This window comes from Rattus rattus, chromosome 15 (assembly GCF_011064425.1).
Source record: "Rattus rattus isolate New Zealand chromosome 15, Rrattus_CSIRO_v1, whole genome shotgun sequence".
In the NCBI taxonomy this organism is placed as follows: domain Eukaryota; kingdom Metazoa; phylum Chordata; class Mammalia; order Rodentia; family Muridae; genus Rattus; species Rattus rattus.
In genome coordinates, this window is record NC_046168.1 from 6,679,021 (window position 1) to 6,697,815 (window position 18,795).

Genomic DNA, 18,795 nt, shown 5'->3' on the forward strand with positions numbered 1-18,795 from the left:
TTCCCTTACTGCTCATGTTCTGTTGCCTGGGCCTCTGTGAAAGGATAGGGTCTGGAGTAATCTTGACTCCTTGTTCCTGAGGCTTTTTTGAGTGGCTGCTCTTTTCAAACCACCTAAGGATTCACAGGCCTTCGTCAGTCTGAGCTGCCAGTTCAGTTTCAGTCAAAGTTAAGTTTTTGTAAACTGGTTCCACTTTCGGCACTCTGGAGTCCCGTGAAAAAAATGAAAGGTGTTCAGAGTTCCTCTCTCCTTCCCCCGGAGTGTGTGACTTTTAGGTGGGAGGGAGTGTCTGGGATAAAGGAGTACTGGCTGTACCTAGTCTTAGACCCAGGCATGTGGTGTGAAAGTTGTGTTTATCTTTAAAACACTCTCAAGCCATATGTCAGCCACCGTTCCAGGCTAGGAGAGGACAGATTGATAAACAGCATTTGTGGTCTCCAAAAATATATGGCTCCAGTACATTAAGAGTAGACTGAAGTAGGATGTGGTGACATAAGGCTTTGGAAGTGGAGGTAGGAGGATTATGAGTTCAAGGCTGTCCTCAGCTATATAGTTCCTGGCCAGCCTGGGCTACATGAGATCTCAAGGGGGAAAAAAAAAGAATGGAATCGGGTATAGGCTTATAGTTCTAGTTGTAGGGAGGCTGAGGTAGGAGGATCTCAGTTTCAAGGCATAATGAGTCCAGGCAATTCTGAGGTTTATAGTGAGATCCTGTCTCAAAAAGAGAGAACAGAGTTGTAGGGATGAAGTCAGAGCTCATTGTCAGAGGCCAGGCCAATCCTTCAGAAGACCAAGTTCAATCTCCAGCACTGACAAAAAGCAAATGGGCACTAGTCCCGCAATTACCCGATTTCTGATGTCCTAGCTCTGTTGGCATTGCCGGGTTCTTAAAGCACACTCAGCCTGTTATCTGAAAAGTAGGGAAAACAATACCTTATGCAGCTGAGAGTCAACACAACATAAATGTCTACAGAGGTCCTGAAGCATAGAAAGTACTCAAGAAATATAAATTAGTATTAATTATAGTAGTGGAGGGGATGAGCAGGGAACTGTAAATAGCGTCTTAATAGAAGCATGAGCAGTGGGGGTGGGGAGAATGTATGGTGGAAGGATTCAGACGTGTGGTTTGCATTTGAGTTGGGTCTTTAAACACAAGTTTATCAGGAGAAGGGGAGAGGCATTACAAGCAGAGAAAGCCTAATGAGTGTCCAGGAACCTGAATGTGGGGAACTATTCGGAAACATTCTTGCTTGGGGAATTGGGACACCTTTCGTAGTTCATGTGCTGCCTGAAATAAACCCACAAATGTGCTGGCTTGGCTCTGTTCTCCTGAGACTTCTGTGCTCTTCTTCCTCCCAGCCTGTCTCTAGTTGGCTTCCTTCCGCAAGGCTCAGCCAGATCTCGGGTCTGCAATGAAGACTCCCCAAGTGCTGGAGCCTCACTTCTCTGCTTTTCCCAATCCCTGTAGCACTTAATTTTACTACACAGTTTAGCAGTAATTATATGTTGTCCTGCTATTTAATTATCTCATCTGTGTAAGTGTAGTCTCCCCAGTTCTCTCCCTCAGGGCAGGGGTAGCATCTTCCCATTTTATGTCCCACACGGGACTTAACCAAGACCGTCAGCCCACAAAATATGTTTACACAGTGTCCCTTAGCTGCACACTGCCAGAAGAACCAGACCCTAATCGTAGAATTACTGATGTGAGCAAAACTATGTTCATTCTACATACTTCCATTTAGGCCCCAGCCTGTGTGAAGTTAGTTGAAGAAGTCTGAAAGGGAGAATAATGTGTCTGCCCCCATTTACAAAATGGTATCAAGTCCAGGGGTAGTGACACAAAACCGGTAGTCCTAACCCTTGAACAACTGAAGCAGGTGGGTCGAGAGTTCAAGGCAAGTCAGATAATTAGTCTGACATGGTCTAGAAGGCTTCACATGACATAGCTGTACATCCATGAACTCAGCAGCTGTGGCTGCCTGCCCAAGATCAAGCAAGCTAAAATCCTGATACAGCTGAGAGAGGTGCTCTCCAGGCCCCATCCCTTATTTGAGGAAATGTTGGCAGTTGATCTGTGCTGGGAGAGGGAAGATTGTTGTATTTTTGAGGATGTGGTCGCTGGTGGGTTTCCCATGCTCCAGGGGGAAAGAAGGAACGTTATTTTTTCCCTCACACTCTTGGGAACATCAAGAGACTGCTTGATGTGAGTTGTGTGGAGGTTGCTGGACTCCTCACATCCATTCACTTGCTCAGTGCAACCCACAGCAACGCTGTTGGAGCAACTCCTGACTTTTGCCTTGAGCCATCAGCCACTTTGTTCTTCTGTCCTCACTCTCTGCACTTGGATTGTGGCCCAAAGTCAAGTTGATTCAATCCTTCTACAAAGACCAGCTGTTGTCATTAAGAACCTATTGTCTAGGTACCAAGTAAATCACTTTTCGGGATGTGTATACAAGCCATTCTGTTCCCACAATGGAAGTATTGTAGACATTTATTGTTGCCTTTATTTTTGTAGGCATTTTTAATTTGTACTAATCAGGTTCACGAGAGTTTATTCAGTGCTAGGTAATGCCCAGAGTATTTAACAACTTGAAGAAAATGCATGTGACCCGCTGTGGTTGCACTCAGGATGCTGGGAGGCTGAGGTAGGAGGATTGTCGTGAGTTTGAGGACAACCTAGTCTAACGATGAGCTATAGGCAGCCTAGGAGATCCAGTCTCAACCGCAGAGCAGACAAAGCAGCTTGTTTGTACAGTGGGCAGCAGTCAATGAAGAGATGTACAACTGGTCAAAGTTCTGAGAATCGACTGAGTGCTCAGCCCTCAACGCTCGCCTTCCAACCCCCAAGGCTTAGGGAAGATGTCGGAAGAGGAGGCAGAAGAATGTGAGAGCCAGATGGTGGGAGGGATGCTATGAAATGCTATCTTCAGGATACAATGTGACTATCACATCAGGAACTCAGAGCAGGTATGGTTACCTGCACAAGGGCAAGACAGCTAAAATTCCCATGGAGTGGAGAGAGGTGCTTTCCAGGCCCTACCCCTTATTTGAGGAACTATTGGCAGCTGATATCTGCTGGGAAAGGGAAGATTGTTCTTTTGAGGATGTGGTCACTGGTGGGCTGTCCTAGGCTGCCGGGGACAGCCCACATCCGTGCACATATGGGCAGTACTAATTTACCTGCGGGCTATCAAAGGGAAACGAAGACTTGAAGTTGAGAAGGAGATGTGCTGGGAAGATACAGGGGAAGTTGGAGAGAGAAGTGGGCAGTGGATAAGTACATGATCATATTGCACTGTATACATGTATGAAATTCTCAAGAATAAAGATAATTTATAAAAACAGAAGGATATGGCCCCTACCCTCACTGAGGAAACAACATAGTAGTGCAAACAAAGCCATCAGGCAATTAAAATACAGAATGACATTTCAGCTATTTATTGCAGCACCACAAATACTCCAGATTTTTATGGCTTAAAACAGTCATTATTTTCCTCTAGTTCTGTGAATTGATGGTGCTTGGCTATGTGATACTGCTGGTCTCATTTGGAGTTTCTCATGAGGTTAGAGTTAGATGGCATCTGGAACCAGAGTCATATGAAGGCCACTGGGGCTACAGAAAGGCTGGGCATGTTCTGCATGGAGTCTCAGAGCCTCTTGACTCCACATGGCCTCTCCATCTGGGCAGCTGAACTTCTTACATTGTGGCTCGGAGGGCACGAAGTAGAACTGCCAGGTGTCTCAAAAACTAGACCTGGCACCTGCACTGGTTCCCTTCCGCACTCTGTCGGGCAAAGTGAGACAGAGAGCCAGCCCCAAGGTAGCAGAGAAGGGAAGCCACCAGGCCATGAGTGTGGGAAAGTGTCCTTCAGAGACCAGCAGATTCTACAGTAGAGGCTGTGTGGGAGCCTCCTGTAGGATAACAGTGACATCAACTCCTCCTTCCTCTTCTTACTCTTCTCTTTCTCTTCCACTTCCTGTGTATACACGTGTGTGTGTGCTGTTCCTAGATACACGCATCCAAAAGCCACAGAAGGACATTGTCTTCCTTTATCACTCTCTACCCTAATTCCTTTAAGACAGGGTCTTCTACTAAACTAGAAACTTCCCGTAGGTCTCTGGCCAGCAGCTTCTAGGATCTGATTGTCTCTGTATCCATCCCCACACTGGAGTTGTTATATGTATGCACAGCCATGCACAACTTTTTGCCATTGTTTCAGGATAGAGTTTCTTTTTGCAGCTTTTTGCTGAGCAGGAATTTGCTCTATATACAAGGCTGCTCTCGAACTTAGATCTGCCTGCTTAGATCTGCCTGCCTCTGCCTCCTGAGTGCCAGGATTAAATGCGTATGCCACTACCACTCAAGCATGCACAAGTTTTTACATGGGTGCTGGAGATTTGAACTCAGGTCCTCATGCTTGTGTGGCAGCTTTGACCTATTAAACCATCTCGCCAGTCTCCACGGGTTGACTTCTTTCAAAGCTGAATGAGGGACTAAAGGTATAGCTGAAGCTAGGGAATGTAGCTCATTTGGAAGAGAGTACTTTCCTAGATTGCATGAAGACTTGTGCTCAATTACTCCATAAACAAGGCGTGGTGGCACATGCCTGTAATAGGGAAGTGGAGTCGAGAGAATCAGAAATGCAAGGTCATCCTCAGATACATAACAAATTGGAGGTCAGCCCAGAATGCATGAGACCCTATCTCAAAAAAAAGACCAGGGAGTATGTATGTGTCTGTGTCTTAAGTTTTTTTTATGGTTTTACTGATGTGAACAGACACCATGACCAAGGCAACTCTTTTGTTTTTTAAGATTTATGTGGGGGCTGGGGATTTAGCTCAGTGGTAGAGCGCTTACCTAGGAAGCGCAAGGCCCTGGGTTCGGTCCCCAGCTCCGAAAAAAAGAACCAAAAAAAAAAAAAAAGATTTATGTATGTGAGTACACTGTAGCTGTCTTCAGACACACCAGAAGAGGGCATCAGATCCCCATTACAGATGGTTGTGAGCCACCATGTGGTTGCTGGGAATCGAAATCAGGACCTCTAAAAGAGCAGTCAGTGCTCTTAACCACTGAGCCATCTCTCCAGCCCCCAAGTGCAACTCTTTTTTTTTTTTCAAGTGCAACTCTTATAAGAACATTTAATTGGGCCTGACTTACAGGTTCAGAGGTTCAGTCCATTGCCATCAAGGTGGGAGCATGGCAGCGTCCAGGCAGGTATGGTGCAGGATGAGCTGAGAGTTCTACAGCTTCATCTGAAGGCTGCTAGTGGAATACTGAATTCCAGACAGCGAGGAGTAGGGTCTTAAAGCCCATGCCCACAGTGACACAGCTACTCCAACAAGGCCACACCTCCAAATAGTGCCACTTCCTGGGCCAAACACATACAAACTATGAGAATCTCTGTCTATCTGTATAGTGTCAGTGTAGTGTCTGTGTGGTATAGAGAGATAGATTGGATCCAGGAAAGAGGTCAAGTCCTCATTGTCACCCTGTCCCTTCTGAGCCAACAACCTCAAGTTTGTCACTGAAGGCTACATCATCACCTCAACGTTGAAATCAATTCTTTTTGCATTTTACTTGGAGGATTTTTTAACGCAAACTCTCTTACAAATGTTTTGTTTTGTTTCATTTAATTTTAAAAGAACATTTTGCAGGAAACCTGCTGTCTGGTAGGAATCTGGACATGGGGTTGGTCAGGTGGCCAGACAATTTGTCCTTGGGTGTGAAGCATGCTGAGGAAGAGCCTGCTGGCAAGGAGCAGGGAGCATGCCACTGACCTCAGATAAAAAGATAGATGAAATCGAAATTATCTTCTCATTACCACTGAAAAGGTAATGCGGAAGAGGGCAGAGAAGGTCGTTAAAGAGTTTCTACTCTAGTAAAAAAGTCAAATAGTACTAAAGGGTTATATCAAAGCAGCAGACCTCTACTTCAGCTCTCTGCCCTCCAGTCCGGAAGTCTTTGAAGTGTCAGGAAGTTATGCAGAAGAGCAGTGGTTTCACAATAACCAACAGCACTCCCACTGACCGCCTGGTTATCTCACTAGGTTAGTACAGCATTCCCACTGACTGCCTGGTTATCTCGCTAGGTTAGTACAGCACCCCCACTGACTGCCTGGTTATCTTGCTAGGTTAGTACAGCACTCCCACTGACTGCCTGGTTATCTCACTAGGTTAGTACAGCACCCCCACTGAATGCCTGGTTATCTCGCTAGGTTAGTACAGCTCTCCCACTGACCGCCTGGTTATCTCACTAGGTTAGTACAGCACCCCCACTGACTGCCTGGTTATCTCGCTAGGTTAGTACAGCACTCCCACTGACTGCCTGGTTATCTCGCTAGGTTAGTACAGCACCCCCACTGACTGCCTGGTTATCTTGCTAGGTTAGTACAGCACCCCCACTGACTGCCTGGTTATCTTGCTAGGTTAGTACAGCACTCCCACTGACCGCCTGGTTATCTCGCTAGGTTAGTTCTTCCCCTTCACTTCTCTTATTTCCATCTCACGAGGAAACACAATGTGTGGGACCACAATGATGATGGTGGTGGTGGTGGTGATGATGGTGGAGGGAACTTGAGAGCTACTGTGAGCATACTTGGACTTAATCACACACCATACAAATAAATTTAGGACATGATTGTGACTTAGTAGAAATGACAAGAACCCAGGCTCAGTTTGAGAAGTTCGAGCTTTTTTGTTCGAAGACAAACTGTTCTCAGTCTCCTTCCTTTCCTGTCGCTTCTACAGCGTTTTCACTATAATTATCCTGATCCTCATATCAAAGCACGCATCTCTTCACTACATATTTGCTTTCCGCCTATGAAATACACACAGGCCTTCCCTATCTTGGCCAAGACTTTTAATTGATCCTTCTGCTTCTTCAATTATCAGTCTGTTTCTTTGTCTCCAGTGCCAAATCTCAACACGAAGGCTGCCTCCTGTTCCTCATGAATCCCTGCTTTCAAGCTTGTCACCCCTTCCATCTCAGTCTTTCTGCTGCCCTGGACCCTGGGGTCGTCAACCGCTAGGGTACATTTGGGCTGAGCATTTGACTGAGTTGAACCCATTACTCCTTCAATCTTACCTCCAAGGACTCTCCACCCCGCTTCCTTATTTCTGTCTGCATTTCTCCAAGTGATCCAGGAAAGCAGCAACCTTGAACTCTGGGTTGACTCAGCACCTTTCTCTTCCTCCCATGTTAGTTCGCATTGTCATTGTCAATACTGGGGACTCACTGAAGCTGGCATCTATAAAAACTGCAACAGTATCTGGGGTGGGGGTGGGACATTACCGAATCCTAAGAGCAGGATACTGTTGGATCCCAAGAAAGACCAGAAATGTGGATTCGGGATCCAACAAATTGAGCCCCTCCCCAGCCTGCCTTATGGATTTCTTTTGATTATTGCAGACACCCCAAAGGTGCCAGACACTCCCACACTCAGCTGATCACTAGGTTCTGCAAAAGTCACCCTCACCCTCTTGCACCAGGCAATGTGTCTCTTGTGCGATTTCCCCTGAGATGCTGGACTTCTGAGGTCACAGCTGTTCTGCTAGAGAGCAGGCTCAGCAATTAAGAACACTGTCCCTGTAGAGGACCCAGGTTCAATCCCCAGCAACCACATGGTGGCTCACAGCCATCTGTAGTAGGATCTGATGCCCTCTTTTGGTGTGCATGAAGACAGCATACTCATATACATAAAACAAATATACATAAATAAAAATCTTTAAAAAAAACCACTGTGGTACTAGGGGCAAAATAACTCATAAAATAAAAAAAAAAAAAACATTAAGTAAGAAAGAAATGGTGAGATGGCTCAGCAGATAAAACCTGACCACCAAACCTGACAACCCAAGTTTATACCAGATACCCACGTGGTAGAAAGTGAGAAGCTACTCCTGCAGGCTGACCTCTGCCCTTTTTTTTTTTTTTTTTTTTTTTTTTTTCGAGCTGGGGACCGAACCAGGGCATGCACACTGATGCACACACACACACACACACACACACACACACACACTCTCTCTCTCTCTCTCTCTCTCTCTCAACTCAACGTAGTAAAATAAAAGACATTTCAGATGCTGGGGATGGGGAAACTTGAAAGATGGTCTCAGCAGCTCCTTGAAGAAAGCCCTATCTGGCTTCAGCCAGGCCTCAGCTCAGAAGAGCCTGAGGCAGGATTCGCCTCCCAGTTCCCAAAGCCTGTGCTACAAACTGAGGATGTAGGTTCGGCTGCCATCGAAGAGCAGCACAGAGCATGGGAATCCAGCCTTTAAAGATTCTGGGGGTGATGAAGAGCTGTAGCGAGATCTGCGATCTGCGGCGCTTGCAGGAGGTGAGAGAGGTGAGAGCCGGCTGTACACTTAGGGCATTGTGTCAGGCTCAGACCGAAGCCTTCCTCATGTGCTGGCAGCCAGAAACCAGAGGTGCTCTTGAGTCTGCTGAGCTCTTGCAGGTCTCTGCGCCCTCGTGAGCATTGTCTCATTAGGCTCCATGTGTGGAGCAGAGTGTTCGACTTCCTCGGGTCCAACAGCCTGGCTCTCCCTGCCTGCGCCTGGGTGGTGGCACTCCTGCCGCTGGAACTGCACTTCCCACTCTCACAAGCACAGTGCTGGGGGTTGGGGCAGGGAGAGCAGCCTCCCAGCTGTTTGCTCCCTGGCAGCGTGGCTAAGTAGTTCACAGCTCTGGCTCTGAGTCAGAACCCGCCCCGTTTCAACCCCCCTGCTGCCAACACTATCTTCGTGGCCCTGGGCGACTCAACTTTTTTATGCATCATCTGTGCAGCGGGATGATGATAGGCCTTCGTAGTGGCCCTGAGTTTTACTATGATGATGCAGAGAAAGAACCCAGCTTGGTCCACCCTTACCTCTCAGAGCCAAGGCCCTCCCCGCCCCCACTCTGCTGTGTGTCTCCCTCCTGCGTTGCCCTCTGTTGGATTTCCATTTCCACCTCTGGCCTGGGTTCCACGCAGTCAAAGATAAAATTGTATGAGTCTGTGCTCTTGGTGCCTAGCACAGGGCCTGGTATAGTTGGTAATAAGAATATGAATTTGCTGTTGGAAGGAATTGGTGAGACAGTAAAGAAGATCCAGAATACAGGGGCTGGAGAAACGGCTCAGCAACGAAGAGCAGTGGCTGCTTTTGCAGAGGACCTGGGTTGGATTCCAAGCTCCTGTGTAATGACTCATAACTCCAGGATATCTGACACTCTCCGTCCTGCATGGGCACCAGGCTCCCACAGGGTACACACACATGCAGGCAAAGTGTTCGCATACATAAAATGATAAAAGAAGAAAAGGCCAGAGGTGGCAATGTGTGTCTTAATCCCAGCACCCTGGAGGCAGAGGCAGGCAGATCTCTGTAAATTCGAGGCCAGCCTGTTTTACAATGAGACCCTGTATCAAGAAGAGAAAGCGGACTGGAGGTAGGAGGGATGGGGGGGGATGATGGAGAAGTCAGGGGAGGGGGTTGTCCTCAAAACCTCATCGTCCACTCTGGTCATTTACTGCTTTTTTTTTTTTTTTTTTTTTTTTTTTTTTTTTGGAGCTGGGGACCTAACCCAGGGCCTTGCTTCCCTAGGCAAGCGCTCTACCGCTGAGCTAAATCCCCAACCCCCCCCATTTACTGCTCTTGAAGAAGCTACTGCCAATGGTTTGGCCTGGAGGCCGAGGACCACAGTAGATTATTCTACTGACCTTCGGGAGCAAGCTGTCAGATTGATGGACAGTAAGAATGTAACCAAGCTAAGGATAGATTTCATCCAGGAACCTTGCAAGGAAGGAGAAGCCCAGGCTCTGCTAGAGAAAGCACATTTTGGAGAGAGAGGAAGCATTAAGAGTCTCCTGGATGATGTGAACAGTAGGCTGTGTGGAAGCAGAAGATGAAAGGCCTCCACAGAAAGCCTCAGGCAGAAGGGAACAAGACTGTTGGGCAAAAGACAAGGTTGGTGCAACTGGAGCCTAGTGACAGGGTATGTGAAGGCTTCTTTCTACAAGGCTGCAGAGCTGGAAGAACGAATCCTGCAGAGCCACAGTGAGAGACGTGAGCTTCGGTCCTAATGGTAATAGTTCACATTTATTCAATTTTGTGTATATGTACACTGTGCTAAAGCACCTTGTGTGCTTTTGTCATTTACCACTCACAATCCTCTAGGAATCCGGTACTCTTATTCCCACGCTACCTCAGAAAGGTAAATCTGCTCAAAGGCCATCAGCGGGCTGTAGCAGCTAAGATTTGAATCCAGACATCAGGACCCCAGCACCTTCCCTACAAATACCTGTGTAGTACAGCCAAAGAGCTAAATGCAAGTGGGGCTGCCATCTGGACCGTACGCTATTGGTAACCCTGGCTCCCGCAGGTCATGGATGAGCTAGCCGGCGGCGGGGTTGACCGCCTGGAGAAGCTGTCACAGAATCGCTGGCCTGGGCTTCACCCGCCTGGGAAGCGACCGCAGTGCGGAGGGCGCTAGAGCGTGTGCACGCGCGCGGTCGTCACAGCTGTGCGGGGCTGCAGCCGCGAGCTGCCCCGGTCGGGTGGCAGGGGCGCCCCGCCGCGTCCGGCAGGGGGCTCTCGGTCCCAGGCTCCCACAGCTCTGCCGCCTGCATCACATCCCCTCCGGCCTTGAGGGGGGAAAGCGGGCTTTCGTTTCTGATTTAAAACGACTATTTTAAAATGGCTTTCATTCTCCTTTTTTCTTCTCCCGCCCCCCCCCCCCGCCTTCTCTCGCAGCCAGAAAGAGGGGGAAAGCGACACCAAGAATCCATTCCAAACGAAAAACCAAGAGGAGACGCGGCAGCTCCCAGATGTTGATGTTTTGTTTTTTGACATAAATCTTCGCACTCATATGGGAGTTTTCATTGATTCATGTTCCCATCTGCTGAATTTCCTTTTATTTATTTAATATTGCTTTTTGGGGAAATCTTGCTTCAAAGCTCTGGAGAAGCATAAACCGTGGCAACCACTGCAGCCCTCCTCCCTCTTGCAAGCCTTGGCTGCTGGCGGCAGGGAGATGCGGTAGCATCCTGCAGAGTGGGTGCTGGGCGTCCTCGAGGAGGGGCTGGCTCTGCAGGCCAGCGCTAATGTGGCGATTCTGTCTGAGCCTTCCAGAGGCAGGGGGAGAGGTAGAGTGAGGAAGGGAAGGAAGAGAGGGGCAGACTGGCTAACTGTTCCGCACACTTCTTGCTCACCCCAACACTTCATACCTTTCGGTACTAAAGTCCCTTTCGGTACTAAAGTACACTTTCCTTTTGACACCTTGGATAGTAGGAAACATCTAATAGTGGACATTTATATTAATATGATTGTGCATCTCCCCGTCCAACCAGTACTCTTCCACCCCATCGGCCATTACAAACTCCAACTCTGGAGTCAGACTGCATCTTGACGACTTTCCAGAGGGAATTCTTGAACAAATTAAGTTTTTAGAGCTTTGGGTTTCATACATATATGATAGGAACAGTTACTACATCCTTTTTGATGTCAGTGTGTTTTACAGAAAAGGAAACCGATGCCGAAACAAATTAGGGCATTGTTCAACTCATCCCATCCAAACCCACATCTCTACCACCTGGATCCCCACCCCACCTTCTCTGCCAGGATTCCATATTAAACTATTTGCCTGGCAAAGATCAGAGCCTCCCACTCTCCACCCAGGAGGCAGAAGAAAAGACTAGGTGGTTCAAAGCTTTGGATAACTGCGAACACTATCCATTGAATTTGGAAAATAGGCTCAAACGTGGGAGAAACAGAGAAGTCATCCTGCAGGGTACCTGATCCGTCCATACTGGCCTCCCTGACAGGAAGGGAGCTTCAGCTTCACCTGTACAGGAATACGTTCTATTGGAAGATACTTTGAGACATTAAGAAACTTACAAGGCCAGGTATAGTGTCACATGCCTTTAACCCCAGCACTCAAAAGGCAGAGGCAAAAGCAGGCAGATTTCTAAGTATAAAGCCAGCCTGGTCTACATAGAGAGTTACAGGACAGCCAAGGCTACATAGTGTAACCCTGTCTTACCCCACCCCCCAAGAGGCCTGCAGATTGTGGGATAGGAGTATTTGAACGTTAAGAACCACAGTTGCCATGGAACACACCCCTTAGACCTATCACTGTCCTGATCTATAGCTGTTAAGGTCAGGCCTAAGCAGAGCAGAGTTTCCCATGTTGTGTGACAAATGACCAAATGTCTATTCGTCCCAGATAGGAAACAAACCATAGACTGAAGAAACAATTTTAACCAAGTCTAATGAACCAGTGAGTTTAGTTGGGATCAAAGGTGATGGTTTATCTATAGGAACACTATCAACTTACAGGCAACTACATTCCTAAAGAAAGTCAGTCTCTCTCTCTCTCTCTCTCTCTCTCTCTCTCTCTCTCTCTCCCTCAGAAGCCAGTCTGAGAATTTATTATCCTTGGGGGAAAGGCAGAGCCTTGTGAAGCCCTCCTCCCTCTGTTATTGATGTTAATGGGTCCAATCAAGTATGACCCTCATGTTCTCACAGTTGCTGAGAATGCAGTTGGACAACAGCCATGCTGTGGTCTGGAAGGCAGCACTCTACAACACCTGAGGTCACTTGAAGTGTGACACTAGAGTTATAGCACCCTCCTCTGGGGTCAACATTCCTTCCCTATGCATGCCTCACCCAGCCCAACCTTTCCTACATGTTCTGGGGGAACTTCCTCTGGCCAGGCACCTGCAGCTGGAGAGCTGAGAATGGTTGATTCAGGGTTGGCTTCGAGTCTCTGCACACATCTATAACCTTCGCGCACACGCGCTGTCCTCTGGAGCCCCTTCCAATGGCACCACGTAGTGCTTCGGCAGGCGCTTACAGCTCACACAGGAAGTGGGCACTCAAGAGGTGTACAGTGCAAACATTAGATCATATAAGAGAGCATTCCTCTCCACTCTTCCTAGGCTGGAACCATGACTTCACTGGGACACTAAAGCCTACTCATCCAATCTATAATTTGTCCTTGAGATTGTTGAAATAGAGCATACACATCACATAAAAATCCAAAAATAGAAAAACAAGGGATACTGGATCTATAGCTCCATGGTGGAGTGCTTGCCAAGCATGAGTAGGACCCCAGTTTAACACACACACACACACACACACACACACACACACACACACACACACAATGACCATACAGATTTGTGTAATAAGTAACCACAGGGTAAGATGGGGGATAACTGCACATTTTAGGCACCATCTGGATTTGTTACACTTCACAATAAAGTTGTTTAGACATGAATTACTTGGTAAGTTGTGTGTTCACAGAGGGAGATTATGTAGTTTAAGCTCTAACCAACCCTGCCTGATCTGTAGTAGGCACCTAATGGAAGTGACTTTCCATGCTGAGGGAATGATTTAAAGCCACATAATTAGTCACTGACGAAAGTTAAGAAAAGGTCCTTTGGGGGTTGGGGATTTAGCTCAGTGGTAGAGCACTTGCCTAGCAAGCGCAAGGCCCTGGGTTGGTCCCCAGCTCCAAAAAAAAAAAAAAAAAAAAAAGAAAAGAAAAAAAAAAAAAAAAGAAAAGGTCCTTTGAAGCATTGGCTGCCTATTTTTGTGTGTATGTAAATGTGGGGTATGTATATATGGAGGTGTTTACTGATTTAGAGAAACTGACAGCTACAAATTGAGTGCAGAGTTGGAAAACATGACTCTGAACTCCCCCACACCCAGAGAAGACACAGAAGGAAGGAACGGGAAAACTGGTTCTAGATGAGAGGGATAAGATCAGAAAGGAGAAAATTCCATTTCCTGCAAAGGAGGGGACCAGGTCTGAGGTTCCAGTAGATCCCCGGATGTTCGCCCGAACCCACTTGGCTGTATCATGCTTCCTGCAGTATGGATGTGACTTCAGAAGCTGGCCCAGGCGACAGTCTGTTGGCTCAGGCCCAGCTCATTGATGGTGAGGGAGGCTATTCTGCTGACTTTGTGCTATAAAGGTAATGTGGAAATGGCCAAGAGTAAGAAGGCTCACCCGCCAAAAGGCACTGAAATCAGCCAGGGAGGCCGGGAAAGTCTTGCCAGAGTCCTCTAGCCAGGAGATGCCAGCAGAACTGTGCATATCTGGATGGAAGCCTCTTAGGGGTCTCGGAGCCAAGACCCTAAGCTTAAGGCTTGCCATAAGCTCCAAGATGTCTCTCCCCAGATAGAACCTAGTCTTTGTCTGCTTTGTGCTGTTATAACACGATGCCACAGTGGACCACAAACAACAGAAGTGTGTTCTGCTCTTGGTATTGGAGGTTAGAGATCTCAAGATCTCTGACCAACATCTGACCAGAGCCTCCCTGCTGCACAACATGGCAGAAGGGTATGCTAAGCACACCAAACTGAAAAACAGGGCTGGAAAGAGGGAAAGGGATAAGCCCAGTCAGAGCTCTCGTGGCTTAATCACTTCTTGAAGGCCTTCCACTTAAGACGGCGACAACGATAAATTTCAAACTGACTTTTGAGACCAACATTGAATCTACAGCACCACCCATTTCCACACTGTATGTTGACACACACCCTGGTGAGTGAAAGTACCAGAGACATATGAAAGCTTGACCACCAGCACTGTGGATGCCTGGGCCGCAGACCTTGCCACAACTGACGCCATGATGGAAGTATGATAAAGGCCATAAAACCCAGAGTGTGGATAGCACCACCTGCAAAATGAAAACAAAGACCCAACCCATCAAAGTCCACAGTTCTGAGAAAGTCTCTAAATGTCTCAAAACCTTCCTTTTTAGCTTAGGTAGTTATTTTTCTGGCTAACTCTTCTTGCTAACTGAAGTATGTCATCCCAGTGTGTGTGTGTGTGGTGTGTGTGTGTGTGTGTGTGTGTGTGTGTGTGTGTGTGTGTGTGTGGTGTGTGTTAAAAGCTCACCCTGAGAAGGCTTTAAAGTTTCATTGGACCTCACTGGGATCCCAAACACCTGCTATCGCCACTGGCTAGTGACTTCCTATTGGTTTAAACCCATGAATGAGCAGTCTTCTCAGTTGGGTACTCTACATTTCACCCTGTGTCTACTGACTGCATATAATATCCAGACGCCTTTTTTTGTAGAAACTGTAGATACTGGGGTTATTATGATAAACAAGAAAGACATAAATAATATTTTCATGAAGTTTACAATTTAGGGATGAGTTAGTTAAGGTTTCTATTGCTGTAATAAAACACAGTGATAAAATGCCATGACCAAGAGCAGCTTGGGAAGAAAAGGTTTTATTTAATCTTACATCTTATAATCCATCATCCAGAGAAGTCAGAACAAGAACAGAAGGCAAGAACTCAGACAGAAACTGACGCAGAGGCCATGGAAGAGTGCTGCTTACTGGCTTGCTCCTAATGGCTTGCGCAGACAGCCTTCCTTTTTTATTTTGTCTTTTTGTTTGGTTCTGGTTTGGTTTGGTTTTTTTTTGTTGTTCTTGTTGTTGTTTGTTTGTTTGGTTTGGTTTGGTTTGGTTTGGTTTTGGGTTGTTTTATTTTGTTTTGTTTTATTTCTTGAAACAGGGCTTCACAATGTATCTCAAGCTGTCCTGGAACTGACTATGTAGATCAGACCAATCTCAAACTCATAAAGACTGCCTTCCTCTGCCTCCCAAATGGTGGAATTAAAGGCATGTGCCACTATGCCTGGCTTCAGCCTGCTTTCTTATAATAAATATTCAAGACCACGGGCCCAGGGATGGCACTTCCCACACCGCGCTGGGCCCTCCTACGTCAATCGCTAATTAAGAATACAGTCCATAGGCTTGCCTACATGCCCATCTGATGGGCGCACTTCCTCATTTGATGTTCTCTCTTCCCATGACTTCAGTCGCTGTCAAACTAACATAAAACTAACTGCTACCAGGGAAAGATGTGCAGGAAATCTCTGTCTTGTGTTCGCAAATGAGTAGCTCAAATGTGTATTAACTGGAGGTAGGAAGTTGGTTGTTTGTTTGCCTGTGACAAGGTTTTGTTATACAGGCCAAACTAGGCTCAGTCTTATGGTCCTCCCTTCTGAATGCTGGGGTTACAGAGGGTAACTGCCCAGCAGACGTAGGATGCTTAACGCAGCTTAATGTTGTTTGTCCCTGTACCACCTATCAGAAGTGTTTGAGCTCTTGCCAAAAAATTCAGATCCCGGGCCTTATGTCAGGTGTATCAAGTGGAAATAGGTGTATCTGGAACTAGAGCAAAACCATCAAGATGGGTAAGCAGGTGCGAGCGCTTCCTGGGCAAGGCTGGCGGCTGAAGTGGACTCCGGGACCCAGGGAAGACGGCAGACATCCATTCACAGTGCTGTGACACACAGGAGCCTGCCTTCTCTTGCACACAATATTAATAACTAAAATAAAATAAATCTGAAAGTGGAACCCAAGTAATCTGCTTTTGAAAAACAGATAAAATGTAGCTAAGGGAAAAAAAAAAAACCAGTGTGCACACACTCCAGCGCCCTTTAATGTTTTTCCAATGGCGTGTAATCGCACCTCTATCTAGTTTTAAAAGACTTTTACCAGCCATCAAAGATGTTCTACCCCAGGAGCCAGGCAATCCTGTTCTCTCCCCTGGCAGCCAGTAACCTGTTGTCTCTGTCTATTGATTTTCAGATCCTAGACGCTTCATGCAACAGTTTGTGACCTTTTGTGCCTGGCTTTCTTCACTTTGTATGTGTTTTAGGCATATCTGTATGGTTAGCCAATATTTCATTTCTTTTGATCATTGAATTATTTCAGCCATTCATCCACTGATGGACTTTTGGTTAGGTCCCACTCTTTGACTACTGTGAACACATCATTGCTCTAAACATTCTTATATGTAAGTCTCATTCGATAGAAGATTTGCAGATAACTCCTATAACGCAAATGATTTGATTAGATATTTTCAATTCTCTTGAGTCCACATCCAGTAATTGCTGGGTCATGTCGTAATTCTCTATTTAACTACTGGGACTTTTTGTTGTTTATAGACATGGTCTCCTGTAACCCAGGCTGACCTTTTGAACTCTTGTCCTTCTGCCTCCACTTCCCAAAAGTCAGGATTACAAGTGTACATCACCACGCCCAGTTTTATATCAACTTTTTGAAGAACCACCAGACCATGGAGGCAGTTCCACTTTGGTTTCTGTAGGAACACAAAAACCCATCATCTACACATTCTTGCCAACACTGTTCTCACCATCAGGGCTGTGAGGCAGTACCTCATGTGTCTTTGGCCTGCATCTCAATAATGGCCAGTGATGATGAGCACCTTCTCAGGTACCTGTTGACCATCCGTATGTCTTCCTTGGAGAGATACTGTACTGGTTTGAATAAGAATGGTCCCCATAGGTTCATATATTTGAGTATTTGGCTCCCAGTTGGTGGATAGTTTAGGAAGCATTAGGAGGAGTGCTCTTATTGGAGGAGGTGTGTCTCTGGAAGTGGGCTTTGAAGTTTCAAAGGTAGGTCCAGTCTTGCTAGCTTTCTGCCTCTTGAGTGTGGAAAAAATGTGAGCTCTTAGCTACTGTTCCAGTGCCACACTGCCTTTGTGCTCCCTGATTTGATGATCGGGACCGAAGCATCCAAAACTGTAAGCAAGCCCCCAATCAAATGCTGCCTTTTGCAAGTTGACTTGGTTTCGGTGTCTCTTCTCAGCAGTCACTAAGATATCAAACCCTTTACTCACTTTAAGACATGAGAAATAAACAAATAGATTAATTTATTTATTTTATGTGTTTGAATACACTGTCACTGTCCTCAGACACAGTAGAAGAGGGAATCAGGTCCCAATACAGATGGTTGTGAGCCACCATGTGGTTGCTGGGATTTGGACTCAGGACCTCTGGAAGAGAAGTCAGCGTTCTTAACCACTGAACCATCTCTCCAGCCCCAAATAAACCTTAGAGACAAAACAAAAAGAAAAGGAAAGGAAAGGAAAGGAAAGGAAAGAAAAGGAAAGAAAAGAAAAGAAAAGAAAAGAAAAGAAAAGAAAAGGAAAGAAAAGAAGGGGTTGAGGATTTGGCTCAGTGGTAGAGCGCTTGCCTAGCAAGCGCAAGGCCCTGGGTTCGGTCCCCAGCTCGGAAAAAAAAAAAGAAAAGAAAAAGAAAGGAAAGGAAAGAAAAGAAATGCACTGTCTTGTATTGCTGAGTTGAAATGATTCTTTTTTTTTTTTTAAAGATTTATTTATTATATATAAGTACACTGTAGCTATCTTCAGACACACCAGAAGAGGGCATCAGATCCCATTACAGATGGCTGTGAGCCACCATGTGGTTGCTGGGAATTGAACACAGGACCTCTGGAAGAGCAGTCGGTGCTCTTAACCACTGAGCCATCTCCCAGCCCAGAACCATGGTTCTTAATATATTCTGAATACTGGAAGCTTATTGGATAAAATGCAATTTACAGTTAGATTAAAAGGTTTTTTAAATACTTTTCTGATGGTGTTTATTTAAACAGAAGTTTTGAATTTTGATGTAGATATATATTTTTGCTGTGTTACTTATTTGTTAGGGTTTTACTTATGTGTTAGGGTTTTATTGCTGTGAACAGATACCATGACCAATTCTAGTCTTATAAAATACAACATTTATTTGCGGATGACTTACAGGTTCAGAGGTTCAGTCTAGTATCATCAAGGTGGGGGCATGGCAGCAGGCATGGTACAGTAGAAGCTGAGAGTTCTACATCTTCATCTGAAGGCGGCTAGTGGAAGACTGGCTTCCAGGTAGCTAGAGTGAGGGTCCTCAGCCCACACCCACAGTGACACGCCTACTCCAACAAGGCCACACCTTCTAATAGTGCCACTCCCCAGGCCAAGCAGATACAAACCATCACACT